The sequence below is a fragment of the Heterodontus francisci genome, chromosome 22 (assembly GCF_036365525.1).
Source record: "Heterodontus francisci isolate sHetFra1 chromosome 22, sHetFra1.hap1, whole genome shotgun sequence".
Classification (NCBI taxonomy): Eukaryota; Metazoa; Chordata; class Chondrichthyes; order Heterodontiformes; family Heterodontidae; genus Heterodontus; species Heterodontus francisci.
In genome coordinates this window covers 35,195,356-35,218,183 of record NC_090392.1, presented here as the reverse complement: position 1 = coordinate 35,218,183, position 22,828 = coordinate 35,195,356, and the positions used below count along the sequence as shown (strand labels likewise).

Here is a 22,828-nt window from a genome sequence, read left to right as displayed (position 1 = left end):
AAGTGGCGTCTGCTGCCTCAATCAACAGGTTACTGGCCATCTCGGCGAGGTAAAATAGCACAACCCGGGCCAAATCTCCCCATCAACCAAGCACCGGCTCAGCAAAACGTAGGCACATGATATCCGGGTCACTGAACCTCCGAGCAGCTCTTACAGAACACCCAAGTGACTGAAACTTTCTTTGAGTTGCAATGATGAATCTCCGGTGGAAACAAGTTGGGGGAAATTGCTCCTCCTGAACATTTCTTCTTGGGTAAAAGGGGCAAAAATCCTTTTCAATTTAACCACTGCTGCAGCAGATTCTTGGTGTCTTAAGCACCTTGATAACCCAGCTCTTAACATGCAGCCGCAATTATGACAAGGGGTGAAGGTTCATGACACGCAGAGGGGAAAAAGTTATTTAAGTTATGACAGTCGCTCACAGATTTATTAGCGTTTTGTTCAGTCAGTAACAGAGACATACCTGGATTTATTGATGCAGATTAACTTAACTATTCAGCGTCACGCAGAGCCGCTAGGAGTACTTTGCCTCCCTTAAAGACGGACACGGCTGATTCTGTAACTGAAGCTAAGGAAACAGGCAGACCTGCCAAATTATTATTTTATTTTGTTCTTCATTCGGCAAGTAACAGGAACACTAACAAGGTGGCGTTGAAAATGAGATGCACTGCGGCTCCGCTCAATATCAAAGTGCTCCTTCATATTGAACCGAGGAAGAATATACATGAATAAAAGCAAAATACTGTGGATGCTGGAAATCTGAAATAAAAACAAGAAATTCTGGAAATACTCAGCACGACTGGCAGCATCTGTGGAGACAGAAGCAGAGTTAACATTTCGGCTCAGTGACCCTTCTTCAGAACTGGCAAATATTAGAAATGTCAAAGGTTAGAAGCAAGTAAAGCGGGGGTGGAGCAAGAGATAACAAAGGAGAAGGTGTAGATTGGACAAGGCCACAGAATAGCTGACCAGAAGGTCATGGAGCAAAGGCAAACAATATGTTAATGGTGTGTTGAAAGACAAAGCATTAGTACAGAGAGGACTGTTAATGGACTGAAAATTGAACAGCAGCAAGTACAAACAGGAAAAAAAACAGTGGGTAAGCAAACTGAACAAACTAAGATGAAATAAAATAAACATACAAAAAAATGTAAAAAATGTAAAAATGAAAAATAACAAAAAATGAAAGTAAAATGGGGGCCCCGTCATGCTCTGGAATTATTGAACTCAATATTCAGTCCGGCACGCTCTCGTGTGCAGTGGTTCACACCGCAGCCTCACAGCTCCAGCGACCCGCTTTCAATTCTGGGCACTGCCTGCGTGGTGTTTGCAAGTTCTCCCTGTGTCTGCGTGGGATTCCTCTGGGTGCTCCGGTTTCCTCCCACATGCCAAAGACTGGCTGCTTGATAGGTTAATTGGCCATTATAAATTGCCCCTCGTATAGGGAGGTGGCAGGGAAATATAGGGAAGGTGGGGATGTGGTAGGAATATGGAATTCGTGTCGGATTAGTATAAATGGGTGGTCGATGGTCAGCACAGACTCGGTGGGCCGAAGGGCCTGTTTCACTGCTGTATCACCAAACTAAACTAATCGGTCAACGGGATGCTGTTTTTCGAGCTTGTGTTGATGTTCACTGGAACACTGAGGCAATCCCAGGATAGAGATGTGAGCATGAGAGCAGTGGGCAGTCTTGAAATGGCAAGCAACCGGAAGCTCAGGGTCCTGCTTGCGGACTGAGCCGACGTATTCCGCAAAGCGGTCACCCAGTCTGCGTTTGGTCTCCCCAATAAACATGAATATACATGAATTGGATTTAGGCGCCAGTATGTTGCAAAACAAGAAGAAAGAAAAGCACAAATGCCATTAACTCTGACTTTGCAAATGATTCACTGAAAAATTCTTTCATTTGCTGGAAAAGATGACTATTGTGCATCTGAAAATGGGCACCATGGAATTGTGTTGCATACTGACCTGTTTTCCTATATTTGCCTGTCATCTATGCAATTCAATTTGTGTTGGATATTGCTGAGAATCTCATTTCAAGATGAGGGCACAGATATTATTATAATCCTACTGAAAGCCTAAACCTGGAACAAATACTGTGTTACATGGATTGCAACGTTTCGAGGGCTGTGCAGCTAAGGTGAGGAAGACAGGAATGATGTGTTTGACGATTGCGTGGAATGCATTGCAAACTTGGGTTACGTTGCTTGATTTCATTCTACACCTTGAAATTCAGAAACAAGTGAGGCACCAGGTGGAAACCAACAGCTGTCTCTGTGGAAGAGGGGACATGGCTTCCTAATCTAACCATTTGAACTCTGCAAACATTCTGCTGGATCTGAACTGCCCTGTATACCAAGGCCAATTTGTATACTATATAAATTGGCATGCCCAGACTATGCAGAGGACTCCAGGTGGGGTCCAACCAGGACATTATATAGCTGCAGTGAAGCTTCGCCCCCATTATATAACTGCCTCTGTTACGCATTCTACTGCGAGGGTAATCACATTGTTTGTAGCATCTCAGCAAAATAAGGACTCATTTGATCAAACTAAAGAGTTTAAAAACACAAATATGTGTCAGTGCAATCAGTAAATAATGAGAAATGAAATCCAGAAGTTGGCAAGAATCCCAAGTGGATGTCTTGGTGTGGTTGGGGAAGGGAATCTTTGTCAATGATGGCACACTGTGCATTAACACTGCAGCAGCTGCTGCACCTCTTACAAACTTATTTTCTTCAGGGAGAGTTTTAAAAAAAGGGAATTGGATAATTGCATGAAAGGAGAGGCAAAGAAAAGCAGAGCTAAGGAAGTGGGCCCAAGTGGCAAGTCTTTGAAAAAACTGGCAATGGTACGATGGCCTGAATGGACTGGCGATGTGTTGTGCACTGCTGATCGTCCATGGCTGGGTCAATACCTCTGCAGCCTTGCGAAATGTCACAGTGGAATTGCATTTCAATGAAACAAGCACCACAAATCGATTAAGACTGTATAGTTTAACAATACTTGCAGCTTCCTCAGCGCTGTAACGTGTTGAGTTTCTGTAGTGTAGTGGTGATCACGTTTGCCTAACACGCAAAAGGTCCCCAGTTCGAAACTGGGCAGAAACATTTTCAAAACCAACCCAAACTTCTTCGCAAGAAATATGCAATCATTGACATTCCCCATGAACACAACACAATTTCTCAAAGCCCTCTTTCTCTTGCACATTGTGTGCACAATGCCTTGCACTCGCTCCTCTTTCTAGTCCTGATGCTGCAGAAAGTTCCGCAAAACCGAGCAGTGACACTTTATTTGGCTCAGATGAGAATAGAAACCTGCAACACGAGCTTGCTAAGTAACAGCGAATCTTAGTCTCATTTCAGACGAGGCAAAAGCACATCAGCAATTCACTTTCACCAGCTCCACAGTCGTTGAGACAGGGGCACGCTGCAATATTTTGACCCGCACTGTCCAATTACTCGCTGTCAGCAGCAAGTGGCGTCTGCTGCCTCAATCAACAGGTTACTGGCCATCTCGGCGAGGTAAAATAGCACAACCCGGGCCAAATCTCCCCATCAACCAAGCACCGGCTCAGCAAAACGTAGGCACATGATATCCGGGTCACTGAACCTCCGAGCAGCTCTTACAGAACACCCAAGTGACTGAAACTTTCTTTGAGTTGCAATGATGAATCTCCGGTGGAAACAAGTTGGGGGAAATTGCTCCTCCTGAACATTTCTTCTTGGGTAAAAGGGGCAAAAATCCTTTTCAATTTAACCACTGCTGCAGCAGATTCTTGGTGTCTTAAGCACCTTGATAACCCAGCTCTTAACATGCAGCCGCAATTATGACAAGGGGTGAAGGTTCATGACACGCAGAGGGGAAAAAGTTATTTAAGTTATGACAGTCGCTCACAGATTTATTAGCGTTTTGTTCAGTCAGTAACAGAGACATACCTGGATTTATTGATGCAGATTAACTTAACTATTCAGCGTCACGCAGAGCCGCTAGGAGTACTTTGCCTCCCTTAAAGACGGACACGGCTGATTCTGTAACTGAAGCTAAGGAAACAGGCAGACCTGCCAAATTATTATTTTATTTTGTTCTTCATTCGGCAAGTAACAGGAACACTAACAAGGTGGCGTTGAAAATGAGATGCACTGCGGCTCCGCTCAATATCAAAGTGCTCCTTCATATTGAACCGAGGAAGAATATACATGAATAAAAGCAAAATACTGTGGATGCTGGAAATCTGAAATAAAAACAAGAAATTCTGGAAATACTCAGCACGACTGGCAGCATCTGTGGAGACAGAAGCAGAGTTAACATTTCGGCTCAGTGACCCTTCTTCAGAACTGGCAAATATTAGAAATGTCAAAGGTTAGAAGCAAGTAAAGCGGGGGTGGAGCAAGAGATAACAAAGGAGAAGGTGTAGATTGGACAAGGCCACAGAATAGCTGACCAGAAGGTCATGGAGCAAAGGCAAACAATATGTTAATGGTGTGTTGAAAGACAAAGCATTAGTACAGAGAGGACTGTTAATGGACTGAAAATTGAACAGCAGCAAGTACAAACAGGAAAAAAAACAGTGGGTAAGCAAACTGAACAAACTAAGATGAAATAAAATAAACATACAAAAAAATGTAAAAAATGTAAAAATGAAAAATAACAAAAAATGAAAGTAAAATGGGGGCCCCGTCATGCTCTGGAATTATTGAACTCAATATTCAGTCCGGCACGCTCTCGTGTGCAGTGGTTCACACCGCAGCCTCACAGCTCCAGCGACCCGCTTTCAATTCTGGGCACTGCCTGCGTGGTGTTTGCAAGTTCTCCCTGTGTCTGCGTGGGATTCCTCTGGGTGCTCCGGTTTCCTCCCACATGCCAAAGACTGGCTGCTTGATAGGTTAATTGGCCATTATAAATTGCCCCTCGTATAGGGAGGTGGCAGGGAAATATAGGGAAGGTGGGGATGTGGTAGGAATATGGAATTCGTGTCGGATTAGTATAAATGGGTGGTCGATGGTCAGCACAGACTCGGTGGGCCGAAGGGCCTGTTTCACTGCTGTATCACCAAACTAAACTAATCGGTCAACGGGATGCTGTTTTTCGAGCTTGTGTTGATGTTCACTGGAACACTGAGGCAATCCCAGGATAGAGATGTGAGCATGAGAGCAGTGGGCAGTCTTGAAATGGCAAGCAACCGGAAGCTCAGGGTCCTGCTTGCGGACTGAGCCGACGTATTCCGCAAAGCGGTCACCCAGTCTGCGTTTGGTCTCCCCAATAAACATGAATATACATGAATTGGATTTAGGCGCCAGTATGTTGCAAAACAAGAAGAAAGAAAAGCACAAATGCCATTAACTCTGACTTTGCAAATGATTCACTGAAAAATTCTTTCATTTGCTGGAAAAGATGACTATTGTGCATCTGAAAATGGGCACCATGGAATTGTGTTGCATACTGACCTGTTTTCCTATATTTGCCTGTCATCTATGCAATTCAATTTGTGTTGGATATTGCTGAGAATCTCATTTCAAGATGAGGGCACAGATATTATTATAATCCTACTGAAAGCCTAAACCTGGAACAAATACTGTGTTACATGGATTGCAACGTTTCGAGGGCTGTGCAGCTAAGGTGAGGAAGACAGGAATGATGTGTTTGACGATTGCGTGGAATGCATTGCAAACTTGGGTTACGTTGCTTGATTTCATTCTACACCTTGAAATTCAGAAACAAGTGAGGCACCAGGTGGAAACCAACAGCTGTCTCTGTGGAAGAGGGGACATGGCTTCCTAATCTAACCATTTGAACTCTGCAAACATTCTGCTGGATCTGAACTGCCCTGTATACCAAGGCCAATTTGTATACTATATAAATTGGCATGCCCAGACTATGCAGAGGACTCCAGGTGGGGTCCAACCAGGACATTATATAGCTGCAGTGAAGCTTCGCCCCCATTATATAACTGCCTCTGTTACGCATTCTACTGCGAGGGTAATCACATTGTTTGTAGCATCTCAGCAAAATAAGGACTCATTTGATCAAACTAAAGAGTTTAAAAACACAAATATGTGTCAGTGCAATCAGTAAATAATGAGAAATGAAATCCAGAAGTTGGCAAGAATCCCAAGTGGATGTCTTGGTGTGGTTGGGGAAGGGAATCTTTGTCAATGATGGCACACTGTGCATTAACACTGCAGCAGCTGCTGCACCTCTTACAAACTTATTTTCTTCAGGGAGAGTTTTAAAAAAAGGGAATTGGATAATTGCATGAAAGGAGAGGCAAAGAAAAGCAGAGCTAAGGAAGTGGGCCCAAGTGGCAAGTCTTTGAAAAAACTGGCAATGGTACGATGGCCTGAATGGACTGGCGATGTGTTGTGCACTGCTGATCGTCCATGGCTGGGTCAATACCTCTGCAGCCTTGCGAAATGTCACAGTGGAATTGCATTTCAATGAAACAAGCACCACAAATCGATTAAGACTGTATAGTTTAACAATACTTGCAGCTTCCTCAGCGCTGTAACGTGTTGAGTTTCTGTAGTGTAGTGGTGATCACGTTTGCCTAACACGCAAAAGGTCCCCAGTTCGAAACTGGGCAGAAACATTTTCAAAACCAACCCAAACTTCTTCGCAAGAAATATGCAATCATTGACATTCCCCATGAACACAACACAATTTCTCAAAGCCCTCTTTCTCTTGCACATTGTGTGCACAATGCCTTGCACTCGCTCCTCTTTCTAGTCCTGATGCTGCAGAAAGTTCCGCAAAACCGAGCAGTGACACTTTATTTGGCTCAGATGAGAATAGAAACCTGCAACACGAGCTTGCTAAGTAACAGCGAATCTTAGTCTCATTTCAGACGAGGCAAAAGCACATCAGCAATTCACTTTCACCAGCTCCACAGTCGTTGAGACAGGGGCACGCTGCAATATTTTGACCCGCACTGTCCAATTACTCGCTGTCAGCAGCAAGTGGCGTCTGCTGCCTCAATCAACAGGTTACTGGCCATCTCGGGGAGGTAAAATAGCACAACCCGGGCCAAATCTCCCCATCAACCAAGCACCGGCTCAGCAAAACGTAGGCACATGATATCCGGGTCACTGAACCTCCGAGCAGCTCTTACAGAACACCCAAGTGACTGAAACTTTCTTTGAGTTGCAATGATGAATCTCCGGTGGAAACAAGTTGGGGGAAATTGCTCCTCCTGAACATTTCTTCTTGGGTAAAAGGGGCAAAAATCCTTTTCAATTTAACCACTGCTGCAGCAGATTCTTGGTGTCTTAAGCACCTTGATAACCCAGCTCTTAACATGCAGCCGCAATTATGACAAGGGGTGAAGGTTCATGACACGCAGAGGGGAAAAAGTTATTTAAGTTATGACAGTCGCTCACAGATTTATTAGCGTTTTGTTCAGTCAGTAACAGAGACATACCTGGATTTATTGATGCAGATTAACTTAACTATTCAGCGTCACGCAGAGCCGCTAGGAGTACTTTGCCTCCCTTAAAGACGGACACGGCTGATTCTGTAACTGAAGCTAAGGAAACAGGCAGACCTGCCAAATTATTATTTTATTTTGTTCTTCATTCGGCAAGTAACAGGAACACTAACAAGGTGGCGTTGAAAATGAGATGCACTGCGGCTCCGCTCAATATCAAAGCGCTCCTTCATATTGAACCGAGGAAGAATATACATGAATAAAAGCAAAATACTGTGGATGCTGGAAATCTGAAATAAAAACAAGAAATTCTGGAAATACTCAGCACGACTGGCAGCATCTGTGGAGACAGAAGCAGAGTTAACATTTCGGCTCAGTGACCCTTCTTCAGAACTGGCAAATATTAGAAATGTCAAAGGTTAGAAGCAAGTAAAGCGGGGGTGGAGCAAGAGATAACAAAGGAGAAGGTGTAGATTGGACAAGGCCACAGAATAGCTGACCAGAAGGTCATGGAGCAAAGGCAAACAATATGTTAATGGTGTGTTGAAAGACAAAGCATTAGTACAGAGAGGACTGTTAATGGACTGAAAATTGAACAGCAGCAAGTACAAACAGGAAAAAAAACAGTGGGTAAGCAAACTGAACAAACTAAGATGAAATAAAATAAACATACAAAAAAATGTAAAAAATGTAAAAATGAAAAATAACAAAAAATGAAAGTAAAATGGGGGCCCCGTCATGCTCTGGAATTATTGAACTCAATATTCAGTCCGGCACGCTCTCGTGTGCAGTGGTTCACACCGCAGCCTCACAGCTCCAGCGACTCGCTTTCAATTCTGGGCACTGCCTGCGTGGTGTTTGCAAGTTCTCCCTGTGTCTGCGTGGGATTCCTCTGGGTGCTCCGGTTTCCTCCCACATGCCAAAGACTGGCTGCTTGATAGGTTAATTGGCCATTATAAATTGCCCCTCGTATAGGGAGGTGGCAGGGAAATATAGGGAAGGTGGGGATGTGGTAGGAATATGGAATTCGTGTCGGATTAGTATAAATGGGTGGTCGATGGTCAGCACAGACTCGGTGGGCCGAAGGGCCTGTTTCACTGCTGTATCACCAAACTAAACTAATCGGTCAACGGGATGCTGTTTTTCGAGCTTGTGTTGATGTTCACTGGAACACTGAGGCAATCCCAGGATAGAGATGTGAGCATGAGAGCAGTGGGCAGTCTTGAAATGGCAAGCAACCGGAAGCTCAGGGTCCTGCTTGCGGACTGAGCCGACGTATTCCGCAAAGCGGTCACCCAGTCTGCGTTTGGTCTCCCCAATAAACATGAATATACATGAATTGGATTTAGGCGCCAGTATGTTGCAAAACAAGAAGAAAGAAAAGCACAAATGCCATTAACTCTGACTTTGCAAATGATTCACTGAAAAATTCTTTCATTTGCTGGAAAAGATGACTATTGTGCATCTGAAAATGGGCACCATGGAATTGTGTTGCATACTGACCTGTTTTCCTATATTTGCCTGTCATCTATGCAATTCAATTTGTGTTGGATATTGCTGAGAATCTCATTTCAAGATGAGGGCACAGATATTATTATAATCCTACTGAAAGCATAAACCTGGAACAAATACTGTGTTACATGGATTGCAACGTTTCGAGGGCTGTGCAGCTAAGGTGAGGAAGACAGGAATGATGTGTTTGACGATTGCGTGGAATGCATTGCAAACTTGGGTTACGTTGCTTGATTTCATTCTACACCTTGAAATTCAGAAACAAGTGAGGCACCAGGTGGAAACCAACAGCTGTCTCTGTGGAAGAGGGGACATGGCTTCCTAATCTAACCATTTGAACTCTGCAAACATTCTGCTGGATCTGAACTGCCCTGTATACCAAGGCCAATTTGTATACTATATAAATTGGCATGCCCAGACTATGCAGAGGACTCCAGGTGGGGTCCAACCAGGACATTATATAGCTGCAGTGAAGCTTCGCCCCCATTATATAACTGCCTCTGTTACGCATTCTACTGCGAGGGTAATCACATTGTTTGTAGCATCTCAGCAAAATAAGGACTCATTTGATCAAACTAAAGAGTTTAAAAACACAAATATGTGTCAGTGCAATCAGTAAATAATGAGAAATGAAATCCAGAAGTTGGCAAGAATCCCAAGTGGATGTCTTGGTGTGGTTGGGGAAGGGAATCTTTGTCAATGATGGCACACTGTGCATTAACACTGCAGCAGCTGCTGCACCTCTTACAAACTTATTTTCTTCAGGGAGAGTTTTAAAAAAAGGGAATTGGATAATTGCATGAAAGGAGAGGCAAAGAAAAGCAGAGCTAAGGAAGTGGGCCCAAGTGGCAAGTCTTTGAAAAAACTGGCAATGGTACGATGGCCTGAATGGACTGGCGATGTGTTGTGCACTGCTGATCGTCCATGGCTGGGTCAATACCTCTGCAGCCTTGCGAAATGTCACAGTGGAATTGCATTTCAATGAAACAAGCACCACAAATCGATTAAGACTGTATAGTTTAACAATACTTGCAGCTTCCTCAGCGCTGTAACGTGTTGAGTTTCTGTAGTGTAGTGGTGATCACGTTTGCCTAACACGCAAAAGGTCCCCAGTTCGAAACTGGGCAGAAACATTTTCAAAACCAACCCAAACTTCTTCGCAAGAAATATGCAATCATTGACATTCCCCATGAACACAACACAATTTCTCAAAGCCCTCTTTCTCTTGCACATTGTGTGCACAATGCCTTGCACTCGCTCCTCTTTCTAGTCCTGATGCTGCAGAAAGTTCCGCAAAACCGAGCAGTGACACTTTATTTGGCTCAGATGAGAATAGAAACCTGCAACACGAGCTTGCTAAGTAACAGCGAATCTTAGTCTCATTTCAGACGAGGCAAAAGCACATCAGCAATTCACTTTCACCAGCTCCACAGTCGTTGAGACAGGGGCACGCTGCAATATTTTGACCCGCACTGTCCAATTACTCGCTGTCACCAGCAAGTGGCGTCTGCTGCCTCAATCAACAGGTTACTGGCCATCTCGGCGAGGTAAAATAGCACAACCCGGGCCAAATCTCCCCATCAACCAAGCACCGGCTCAGCAAAACGTAGGCACATGATATCCGGGTCACTGAACCTCCGAGCAGCTCTTACAGAACACCCAAGTGACTGAAACTTTCTTTGAGTTGCAATGATGAATCTCCGGTGGAAACAAGTTGGGGGAAATTGCTCCTCCTGAACATTTCTTCTTGGGTAAAAGGGGCAAAAATCCTTTTCAATTTAACCACTGCTGCAGCAGATTCTTGGTGTCTTAAGCACCTTGATAACCCAGCTCTTAACATGCAGCCGCAATTATGACAAGGGGTGAAGGTTCATGACACGCAGAGGGGAAAAAGTTATTTAAGTTATGACAGTCGCTCACAGATTTATTAGCGTTTTGTTCAGTCAGTAACAGAGACATACCTGGATTTATTGATGCAGATTAACTTAACTATTCAGCGTCACGCAGAGCCGCGAGGAGTACTTTGCCTCCCTTAAAGACGGACACGGCTGATTCTGTAACTGAAGCTAAGGAAACAGGCAGACCTGCCAAATTATTATTTTATTTTGTTCTTCATTCGGCAAGTAACAGGAACACTAACAAGGTGGCGTTGAAAATGAGATGCACTGCGGCTCCGCTCAATATCAAAGCGCTCCTTCATATTGAACCGAGGAAGAATATACATGAATAAAAGCAAAATACTGTGGATGCTGGAAATCTGAAATAAAAACAAGAAATTCTGGAAATACTCAGCACGACTGGCAGCATCTGTGGAGACAGAAGCAGAGTTAACATTTCGGCTCAGTGACCCTTCTTCAGAACTGGCAAATATTAGAAATGTCAAAGGTTAGAAGCAAGTAAAGCGGGGGTGGAGCAAGAGATAACAAAGGAGAAGGTGTAGATTGGACAAGGCCACAGAATAGCTGACCAGAAGGTCATGGAGCAAAGGCAAACAATATGTTAATGGTGTGTTGAAAGACAAAGCATTAGTACAGAGAGGACTGTTAATGGACTGAAAATTGAACAGCAGCAAGTACAAACAGGAAAAAAAACAGTGGGTAAGCAAACTGAACAAACTAAGATGAAATAAAATAAACATACAAAAAAATGTAAAAAATGTAAAAATGAAAAATAACAAAAAATGAAAGTAAAATGGGGGCCCCGTCATGCTCTGGAATTATTGAACTCAATATTCAGTCCGGCACGCTCTCGTGTGCAGTGGTTCACACCGCAGCCTCACAGCTCCAGCGACCCGCTTTCAATTCTGGGCACTGCCTGCGTGGTGTTTGCAAGTTCTCCCTGTGTCTGCGTGGGATTCCTCTGGGTGCTCCGGTTTCCTCCCACATGCCAAAGACTGGCTGCTTGATAGGTTAATTGGCCATTATAAATTGCCCCTCGTATAGGGAGGTGGCAGGGAAATATAGGGAAGGTGGGGATGTGGTAGGAATATGGAATTCGTGTCGGATTAGTATAAATGGGTGGTCGATGGTCAGCACAGACTCGGTGGGCCGAAGGGCCTGTTTCACTGCTGTATCACCAAACTAAACTAATCGGTCAACTGGATGCTGTTTTTCGAGCTTGTGTTGATGTTCACTGGAACACTGAGGCAATCCCAGGATAGAGATGTGAGCATGAGAGCAGTGGGCAGTCTTGAAATGGCAAGCAACCGGAAGCTCAGGGTCCTGCTTGCGGACTGAGCCGACGTTTTCCGCAAAGCGGTCACCCAGTCTGCGTTTGGTCTCCCCAATAAACATGAATATACATGAATTGGATTTAGGCGCCAGTATGTTGCAAAACAAGAAGAAAGAAAAGCACAAATGCCATTAACTCTGACTTTGCAAATGATTCACTGAAAAATTCTTTCATTTGCTGGAAAAGATGACTATTGTGCATCTGAAAATGGGCACCATGGAATTGTGTTGCATACTGACCTGTTTTCCTATATTTGCCTGTCATCTATGCAATTCAATTTGTGTTGGATATTGCTGAGAATCTCATTTCAAGATGAGGGCACAGATATTATTATAATCCTACTGAAAGCCTAAACCTGGAACAAATACTGTGTTACATGGATTGCAACGTTTCGAGGGCTGTGCAGCTAAGGTGAGGAAGACAGGAATGATGTGTTTGACGATTGCGTGGAATGCATTGCAAACTTGGGTTACGTTGCTTGATTTCATTCTACACCTTGAAATTCAGAAACAAGTGAGGCACCAGGTGGAAACCAACAGCTGTCTCTGTGGAAGAGGGGACATGGCTTCCTAATCTAACCATTTGAACTCTGCAAACATTCTGCTGGATCTGAACTGCCCTGTATACCAAGGCCAATTTGTATACTATATAAATTGGCATGCCCAGACTATGCAGAGGACTCCAGGTGGGGTCCAACCAGGACATTATATAGCTGCAGTGAAGCTTCGCCCCCATTATATAACTGCCTCTGTTACGCATTCTACTGCGAGGGTAATCACATTGTTTGTAGCATCTCAGCAAAATAAGGACTCATTTGATCAAACTAAAGAGTTTAAAAACACAAATATGTGTCAGTGCAATCAGTAAATAATGAGAAATGAAATCCAGAAGTTGGCAAGAATCCCAAGTGGATGTCTTGGTGTGGTTGGGGAAGGGAATCTTTGTCAATGATGGCACACTGTGCATTAACACTGCAGCAGCTGCTGCACCTCTTACAAACTTATTTTCTTCAGGGAGAGTTTTAAAAAAAGGGAATTGGATAATTGCATGAAAGGAGAGGCAAAGAAAAGCAGAGCTAAGGAAGTGGGCCCAAGTGGCAAGTCTTTGAAAAAACTGGCAATGGTACGATGGCCTGAATGGACTGGCGATGTGTTGTGCACTGCTGATCGTCCATGGCTGGGTCAATACCTCTGCAGCCTTGCGAAATGTCACAGTGGAATTGCATTTCAATGAAACAAGCACCACAAATCGATTAAGACTGTATAGTTTAACAATACTTGCAGCTTCCTCAGCACTGTAACGTGTTGAGTTTCTGTAGTGTAGTGGTGATCACGTTTGCCTAACACGCAAAAGGTCCCCAGTTCGAAACTGGGCAGAAACATTTTCAAAACCAACCCAAACTTCTTCGCAAGAAATATGCAATCATTGACATTCCCCATGAACACAACACAATTTCTCAAAGCCCTCTTTCTCTTGCACATTGTGTGCACAATGCCTTGCACTCGCTCCTCTTTCTAGTCCTGATGCTGCAGAAAGTTCCGCAAAACCGAGCAGTGACACTTTATTTGGCTCAGATGAGAATAGAAACCTGCAACACGAGCTTGCTAAGTAACAGCGAATCTTAGTCTCATTTCAGACGAGGCAAAAGCACATCAGCAATTCACTTTCACCAGCTCCACAGTCGTTGAGACAGGGGCACGCTGCAATATTTTGACCCGCACTGTCCAATTACTCGCTGTCAGCAGCAAGTGGCGTCTGCTGCCTCAATCAACAGGTTACTGGCCATCTCGGCGAGGTAAAATAGCACAACCCGGGCCAAATCTCCCCATCAACCAAGCACCGGCTCAGCAAAACGTAGGCACATGATATCCGGGTCACTGAACCTCCGAGCAGCTCTTACAGAACACCCAAGTGACTGAAACTTTCTTTGAGTTGCAATGATGAATCTCCGGTGGAAACAAGTTGGGGCAAATTGCTCCTCCTGAACATTTCTTCTTGGGTAAAAGGGGCAAAAATCCTTTTCAATTTAACCACTGCTGCAGCAGATTCTTGGTGTCTTAAGCACCTTGATAACCCAGCTCTTAACATGCAGCCGCAATTATGACAAGGGGTGAAGGTTCATGACACGCAGAGGGGAAAAAGTTATTTAAGTTATGACAGTCGCTCACAGATTTATTAGCGTTTTGTTCAGTCAGTAACAGAGACATACCTGGATTTATTGATGCAGATTAACTTAACTATTCAGCGTCACGCAGAGCCGCTAGGAGTACTTTGCCTCCCTTAAAGACGGACACGGCTGATTCTGTAACTGAAGCTAAGGAAACAGGCAGACCTGCCAAATTATTATTTTATTTTGTTCTTCATTCGGCAAGTAACAGGAACACTAACAAGGTGGCGTTGAAAATGAGATGCACTGCGGCTCCGCTCAATATCAAAGCGCTCCTTCATATTGAACCGAGGAAGAATATACATGAATAAAAGCAAAATACTGTGGATGCTGGAAATCTGAAATAAAAACAAGAAATTCTGGAAATACTCAGCACGACTGGCAGCATCTGTGGAGACAGAAGCAGAGTTAACATTTCGGCTCAGTGACCCTTCTTCAGAACTGGCAAATATTAGAAATGTCAAAGGTTAGAAGCAAGTAAAGCGGGGGTGGAGCAAGAGATAACAAAGGAGAAGGTGTAGATTGGACAAGGCCACAGAATAGCTGACCAGAAGGTCATGGAGCAAAGGCAAACAATATGTTAATGGTGTGTTGAAAGACAAAGCATTAGTACAGAGAGGACTGTTAATGGACTGAAAATTGAACAGCAGCAAGTACAAACAGGAAAAAAAACAGTGGGTAAGCAAACTGAACAAACTAAGATGAAATAAAATAAACATACAAAAAAATGTAAAAAATGTAAAAATGAAAAATAACAAAAAATGAAAGTAAAATGGGGGCCCCGTCATGCTCTGGAATTATTGAACTCAATATTCAGTCCGGCACGCTCTCGTGTGCAGTGGTTCACACCGCAGCCTCACAGCTCCAGCGACTCGCTTTCAATTCTGGGCACTGCCTGCGTGGTGTTTGCAAGTTCTCCCTGTGTCTGCGTGGGATTCCTCTGGGTGCTCCGGTTTCCTCCCACATGCCAAAGACTGGCTGCTTGATAGGTTAATTGGCCATTATAAATTGCCCCTCGTATAGGGAGGTGGCAGGGAAATATAGGGAAGGTGGGGATGTGGTAGGAATATGGAATTCGTGTCGGATTAGTATAAATGGGTGGTCGATGGTCAGCACAGACTCGGTGGGCCGAAGGGCCTGTTTCACTGCTGTATCACCAAACTAAACTAATCGGTCAACGGGATGCTGTTTTTCGAGCTTGTGTTGATGTTCACTGGAACACTGAGGCAATCCCAGGATAGAGATGTGAGCATGAGAGCAGTGGGCAGTCTTGAAATGGCAAGCAACCGGAAGCTCAGGGTCCTGCTTGCGGACTGAGCCGACGTATTCCGCAAAGCGGTCACCCAGTCTGCGTTTGGTCTCCCCAATAAACATGAATATACATGAATTGGATTTAGGCGCCAGTATGTTGCAAAACAAGAAGAAAGAAAAGCACAAATGCCATTAACTCTGACTTTGCAAATGATTCACTGAAAAATTCTTTCATTTGCTGGAAAAGATGACTATTGTGCATCTGAAAATGGGCACCATGGAATTGTGTTGCATACTGACCTGTTTTCCTATATTTGCCTGTCATCTATGCAATTCAATTTGTGTTGGATATTGCTGAGAATCTCATTTCAAGATGAGGGCACAGATATTATTATAATCCGACTGAAAGCCTAAACCTGGAACAAATACTGTGTTACATGGATTGCAACGTTTCGAGGGCTGTGCAGCTAAGGTGAGGAAGACAGGAATGATGTGTTTGACGATTGCGTGGAATGCATTGCAAACTTGGGTTACGTTGCTTGATTTCATTCTACACCTTGAAATTCAGAAACAAGTGAGGCACCAGGTGGAAACCAACAGCTGTCTCTGTGGAAGAGGGGACATGGCTTCCTAATCTAACCATTTGAACTCTGCAAACATTCTGCTGGATCTGAACTGCCCTGTATACCAAGGCCAATTTGTATACTATATAAATTGGCATGCCCAGACTATGCAGAGGACTCCAGGTGGGGTCCAACCAGGACATTATATAGCTGCAGTGAAGCTTCGCCCCCATTATATAACTGCCTCTGTTACGCATTCTACTGCGAGGGTAATCACATTGTTTGTAGCATCTCAGCAAAATAAGGACTCATTTGATCAAACTAAAGAGTTTAAAAACACAAATATGTGTCAGTGCAATCAGTAAATAATGAGAAATGAAATCCAGAAGTTGGCAAGAATCCCAAGTGGATGTCTTGGTGTGGTTGGGGAAGGGAATCTTTGTCAATGATGGCACACTGTGCATTAACACTGCAGCAGCTGCTGCACCTCTTACAAACTTAGTTTCTTCAGGGAGAGTTTTAAAAAAAGGGAATTGGATAATTGCATGAAAGGAGAGGCAAAGAAAAGCAGAGCTAAGGAAGTGGGCCCAAGTGGCAAGTCTTTGAAAAAACTGGCAATGGTACGATGGCCTGAATGGACTGGCGATGTGTTGTGCACTGCTGATCGTCCATGGCTGGGTCAATACCTCTGCAGCCTTGCGAAATGTCACAGTGGAATTGCATTTCAATGAAACAAGCACCACAAATCGATTAAGACTGTATAGTTTAACAATACTTGCAGCTTCCTCAGCGCTGTAACGTGTTGAGTTTCTGTAGTGTAGTGGTGATCACGTTTGCCTAACACGCAAAAGGTCCCCAGTTCGAAACTGGGCAGAAACATTTTCAAAACCAACCCAAACTTCTTCGCAAGAAATATGCAATCATTGACATTCCCCATGAACACAACACAATTTCTCAAAGCCCTCTTTCTCTTGCACATTGTGTGCACAATGCCTTGCACTCGCTCCTCTTTCTAGTCCTGATGCTGCAGAAAGTTCCGCAAAACCGAGCAGTGACACTTTATTTGGCTCAGATGAGAATAGAAACCTGCAACACGAGCTTGCTAAGTAACAGCGAATCTTAGTCTCATTTCAGACGAGGCAAAAGCACATCAGCAATTCACTTTCACCAGCTCCACAGTCGTTGAGACAGGGGCACGCTGCAATATTTTGACCCGCACTGTCCAATTACTCGCTGTCAGCAGCAAGTGGCGTCTGCTGCCTCAATCAACAGGTTACTGGCCATCTCGGCGAGGTAAAATAGCACAACCCGGGCCAAATCTCCCCATCAACCAAGCACCGGCTCAGCAAAACGTAGGCACATGATATCCGGGTCACTGAACCTCCGAGCAGCTCTTACAGAACACCCAAGTGACTGAAACTTTCTTTGAGTTGCAATGATGAATCTCCGGTGGAAACAAGTTGGGGGAAATTGCTCCTCCTGAACATTTCTTCTTGGGTAAAAGGGGCAAAAATCCTTTTCAATTTAACCACTGCTGCAGCAGATTCTTGGTGTCTTAAGCACCTTGATAACCCAGCTCTTAACATGCAGCCGCAATTATGACAAGGGGTGAAGGTTCATGACACGCAGAGGGGAAAAAGTTATTTAAGTTATGACAGTCGCTCACAGATTTATTAGCGTTTTGTTCAGTCAGTAACAGAGACATACCTGGATTTATTGATGCAGATTAACTTAACTATTCAGCGTCACGCAGAGCCGCTAGGAGTACTTTGCCTCCCTTAAAGACGGACACGGCTGATTCTGTAACTGAAGCTAAGGAAACAGGCAGACCTGCCAAATTATTATTTTATTTTGTTCTTCATTCGGCAAGTAACAGGAACACTAACAAGGTGGCGTTGAAAATGAGATGCACTGCGGCTCCGCTCAATATCAAAGCGCTCCTTCATATTGAACCGAGGAAGAATATACATGAATAAAAGCAAAATACTGTGGATGCTGGAAATCTGAAATAAAAACAAGAAATTCTGGAAATACTCAGCACGACTGGCAGCATCTGTGGAGACAGAAGCAGAGTTAACATTTCGGCTCAGTGACCCTTCTTCAGAACTGGCAAATATTAGAAATGTCAAAGGTTAGAAGCAAGTAAAGCGGGGGTGGAGCAAGAGATAACAAAGGAGAAGGTGTAGATTGGACAAGGCCACAGAATAGCTGACCAGAAGGTCATGGAGCAAAGGCAAACAATATGTTAATGGTGTGTTGAAAGACAAAGCATTAGTACAGAGAGGACTGTTAATGGACTGAAAATTGAACAGCAGCAAGTACAAACAGGAAAAAAAACAGTGGGTAAGCAAACTGAACAAACTAAGATGAAATAAAATAAACATACAAAAAAATGTAAAAAATGTAAAAATGAAAAATAACAAAAAATGAAAGTAAAATGGGGGCCCCGTCATGCTCTGGAATTATTGAACTCAATATTCAGTCCGGCACGCTCTCGTGTGCAGTGGTTCACACCGCAGCCTCACAGCTCCAGCGACCCGCTTTCAATTCTGGGCACTGCCTGCGTGGTGTTTGCAAGTTCTCCCTGTGTCTGCGTGGGATTCCTCTGGGTGCTCCGGTTTCCTCCCACATGCCAAAGACTGGCTGCTTGATAGGTTAATTGGCCATTATAAATTGCCCCTCGTATAGGGAGGTGGCAGGGAAATATAGGGAAGGTGGGGATGTGGTAGGAATATGGAATTCGTGTCGGATTAGTATAAATGGGTGGTCGATGGTCAGCACAGACTCGGTGGGCCGAAGGGCCTGTTTCACTGCTGTATCACCAAACTAAACTAATCGGTCAACGGGATGCTGCTTTTCGAGCTTGTGTTGATGTTCACTGGAACACTGAGGCAATCCCAGGATAGAGATGTGAGCATGAGAGCAGTGGGCAGTCTTGAAATGGCAAGCAACCGGAAGCTCAGGGTCCTGCTTGCGGACTGAGCCGACGTATTCCGCAAAGCGGTCACCCAGTCTGCGTTTGGTCTCCCCAATCAACATGAATATACATGAATTGGATTTAGGCGCCAGTATGTTGCAAAACAAGAAGAAAGAAAAGCACAAATGCCATTAACTCAGACTTTGCAAATGATTCACTGAAAAATTCTTTCATTTGCTGGAAAAGATGACTATTGTGCATCTGAAAATGGGCACCATGGAATTGTGTTGCATACTGACCTGTTTTCCTATATTTGCCTGTCATCTATGCAATTCAATTTGTGTTGGATATTGCTGAGAATCTCATTTCAAGATGAGGGCACAGATATTATTATAATCCTACTGAAAGCATAAACCTGGAACAAATACTGTGTTATATGGATTGCAACGTTTCGAGGGCTGTGCAGCTAAGGTGAGGAAGACAGGAATGATGTGTTTGATGATTGCGTGGAATGCATTGCAAACTTGGGTTACGTTGCTTGATTTCATTCTACACCTTGAAATTCAGAAACAAGTGAGGCACCAGGTGGAAACCAACAGCTGTCTCTGTGGAAGAGGGGACATGGCTTCCTAATCTAACCATTTGAACTCTGCAAACATTCTGCTGGATCTGAACTGCCCTGTATACCAAGGCCAATTTGTATACTATATAGATTGGCATGCCCAGACTATGCAGAGGACTCCAGGTGGGGTCCAACCAGGACATTATATAGCTGCAGTGAAGCTTCACCCCAATTATATAACTGCCTCTGTTACGCATTCTACTGCGAGGGTAATCACATTGTATGTAGCAACTCAGCAAAATAAGGACTCATTTGATCAAAATAAAGAGTTTAAAAACACAAATATGTGTCAGTGCAATCAGTAAATAATGAGAAATGAAATCCAGAAGTTGGCAAGAATCCCAAGTGGATGTCTTGGTGTGGTTGGGGAAGGGAATCTTTGTCAATGATGGCACACTGTGCATTAACACTGCAGCAGCTGCTGCACCTCTTACAAACTTAGTTTCTTAAGGGAGAGTTTTTAAAAAAGGGAATTGGATAATTGCATGAAAGGAGAGGCAAAGAAAAGCAGAGCTAAGGAAGTGGGCCCAAGTGGCAAGTCTTTGAAAAAACTGGCAATGGTACGATGGCCTGAATGGACTGGCGATGTGTTGTGCACTGCTGATCGTCCATGGCTGGGTCAATACCTCTGCAGCCTTGCGAAATGTCACAGTGGAATTGCATTTCAATGAAACAAGCACCACAAATCGATTAAGACTGTATAGTTTAACAATACTTGCAGCTTCCTCAGCGTTGTAACGTGCTGAGTTTCTGTAGTGTAGTGGTGATCACGTTTACTTAACACGCCAAAGGTCCCCAGTTCGAAACTGCGCAGTAACATTTTCAAAACGAACCCAAACTTCTTCGCAAGAAATATGCAATCATTGACATTCCCCATGAACACAACACAATTTCTCAAAGCCCTCTTTCTCTTGCACATTGTGTGCACAATGCCTTGCACTCGCTCCTCTTTCTCGTCCTGATGCTGCAGAAAGTTCCGCAAAACCGAGCAGTGACACTTTATTTGGCTCAGATGAGAATAGAAACCTGCAACACGAGCTTGCTAAGTAACAGCGAATCTTAGTCTCATTTCAGACGAGGCAAAAGCACATCAGCAATTCACTTTCACCAGCTCCACAGTCGTTGAGACAGGGGCTCGCTGCAATATTTTGACCCGCACTGTCCAATTACTCGCTGTCAGCAGCAAGTGGCGTCTGCTGCCTCAATCAACAGGTTACTGGCCATCTCGGGGAGGTAAAATAGCACAACCCGGGCCAAATCTCCCCATCAACCAAGCACCGGCTCAGCAAAACGTAGGCACATGATATCCGGGTCACTGAACCTCCGAGCAGCTCTTACAGAACACCCAAGTGACTGAAACTTTCTTTGAGTTGCAATGATGAATCTCCGGTGGAAACAAGTTGGGGGAAATTGCTCCTCCTGAACATTTCTTCTTGGGTAAAAGGGGCAAAAATCCTTTTCAATTTAACCACTGCTGCAGCAGATTCTTGGTGTCTTAAGCACCTTGATAACCCAGCTCTTAACATGCAGCCGCAATTATGACAAGGGGTGAAGGTTCATGACACGCAGAGGGGAAAAAGTTATTTAAGTTATGACAGTCGCTCACAGATTTATTAGCGTTTTGTTCAGTCAGTAACTGAGACATACCTGGATTTATTGATGCAGATTAACAGAACTATTCAGCGTCACGCAGAGCCGCTGGGAGTACTTTGCCTCCCTTAAAGACGGACACGGCTGATTCTGTAACTGAAGCTAAGGAAACAGGCAGACCTGCCAAATTATTATTTTATTTTGTTCTTCATTCGGCAAGTAACAGGAACACTAACAAGGTGGCGTTGAAAATGAGATGCACTGCGGCTCCGCTCAATATCAAAGCGCTCCTTCATATTGAACCGAGGAAGAATATACATGAATAAAAGCAAAATACTGTGGATGCTGGAAATCTGAAATAAAAACAAGAAATTCTGGAAATACTCAGCACGACTGGCAGCATCTGTGGAGACAGAAGCAGAGTTAACATTTCGGCTCAGTGACCCTTCTTCAGAACTGGCAAATATTAGAAATGTCAAAGGTTAGAAGCAAGTAAAGCGGGGGTGGAGCAAGAGATAACAAAGGAGAAGGTGTAGATTGGACAAGGCCACAGAATAGCTGACCAGAAGGTCATGGAGCAAAGGCAAACAATATGTTAATGGTGTGTTGAAAGACAAAGCATTAGTACAGAGAGGACTGTTAATGGACTGAAAATTGAACAGCAGCAAGTACAAACAGGAAAAAAAACAGTGGGTAAGCAAACTGAACAAACTAAGATGAAATAAAATAAACATACAAAAAAATGTAAAAAATGTAAAAATGAAAAATAACAAAAAATGAAAGTAAAATGGGGGCCCCGTCATGCTCTGGAATTATTGAACTCAATATTCAGTCCGGCACGCTCTCGTGTGCAGTGGTTCACACCGCAGCCTCACAGCTCCAGCGACCCGCTTTCAATTCTGGGCACTGCCTGCGTGGTGTTTGCAAGTTCTCCCTGTGTCTGCGTGGGATTCCTCTGGGTGCTCCGGTTTCCTCCCACATGCCAAAGACTGGCTGCTTGATAGGTTAATTGGCCATTATAAATTGCCCCTCGTATAGGGAGGTGGCAGGGAAATATAGGGAAGGTGGGGATGTGTTAGGAATATGGAATTCGTGTCGGATTAGTATAAATGGGTGGTCGATGGTCAGCACAGACTCGGTGGGCCGAAGGGCCTGTTTCACTGCTGTATCACCAAACTAAACTAATCGGTCAACGGGATGCTGTTTTTCGAGCTTGTGTTGATGTTCACTGGAACACTGAGGCAATCCCAGGATAGAGATGTGAGCATGAGAGCAGTGGGCAGTCTTGAAATGGCAAGCAACCGGAAGCTCAGGGTCCTGCTTGCGGACTGAGCCGACGTCTTCCGCAAAGCGGTCACCCAGTCTGCGTTTGGTCTCCCCAATAAACATGAATATACATGAATTGGATTTAGGCGCCAGTATGTTGCAAAACAAGAAGAAAGAAAAGCACAAATGCCATTAACTCTGACTTTGCAAATGATTCACTGAAAAATTCTTTCATTTGCTGGAAAAGATGACTATTGTGCATCTGAAAATGGGCACCATGGA

General features: G+C 44.1%; 5 non-coding genes across 5 annotated transcripts; all 5 read left to right on the top strand.

Moving 5' to 3' along the window:
* The first annotated feature begins 3,041 nt into the window (after positions 1-3,041).
* On the top strand, positions 3,042-3,114 carry trnav-aac (transfer RNA valine (anticodon AAC)). Its single transcript has one exon. It is a non-coding gene; the product is annotated as a tRNA-Val (tRNA).
* Positions 3,115-6,520: 3,406 nt separating this feature from the next.
* On the top strand, positions 6,521-6,593 carry trnav-aac (transfer RNA valine (anticodon AAC)). The gene has a single exon. It is a non-coding gene; the product is annotated as a tRNA-Val (tRNA).
* A 3,406-nt stretch (positions 6,594-9,999) lies between these two features.
* Positions 10,000-10,072, top strand: trnav-aac (transfer RNA valine (anticodon AAC)). Its single transcript has one exon. It is a non-coding gene; the product is annotated as a tRNA-Val (tRNA).
* Positions 10,073-13,478: 3,406 nt separating this feature from the next.
* Positions 13,479-13,551, top strand: trnav-aac (transfer RNA valine (anticodon AAC)). Its single transcript has one exon. It is a non-coding gene; the product is annotated as a tRNA-Val (tRNA).
* Positions 13,552-16,957: 3,406 nt separating this feature from the next.
* Positions 16,958-17,030, top strand: trnav-aac (transfer RNA valine (anticodon AAC)). Its single transcript has one exon. It is a non-coding gene; the product is annotated as a tRNA-Val (tRNA).
* Positions 17,031-22,828: the final 5,798 nt, after the last annotated feature.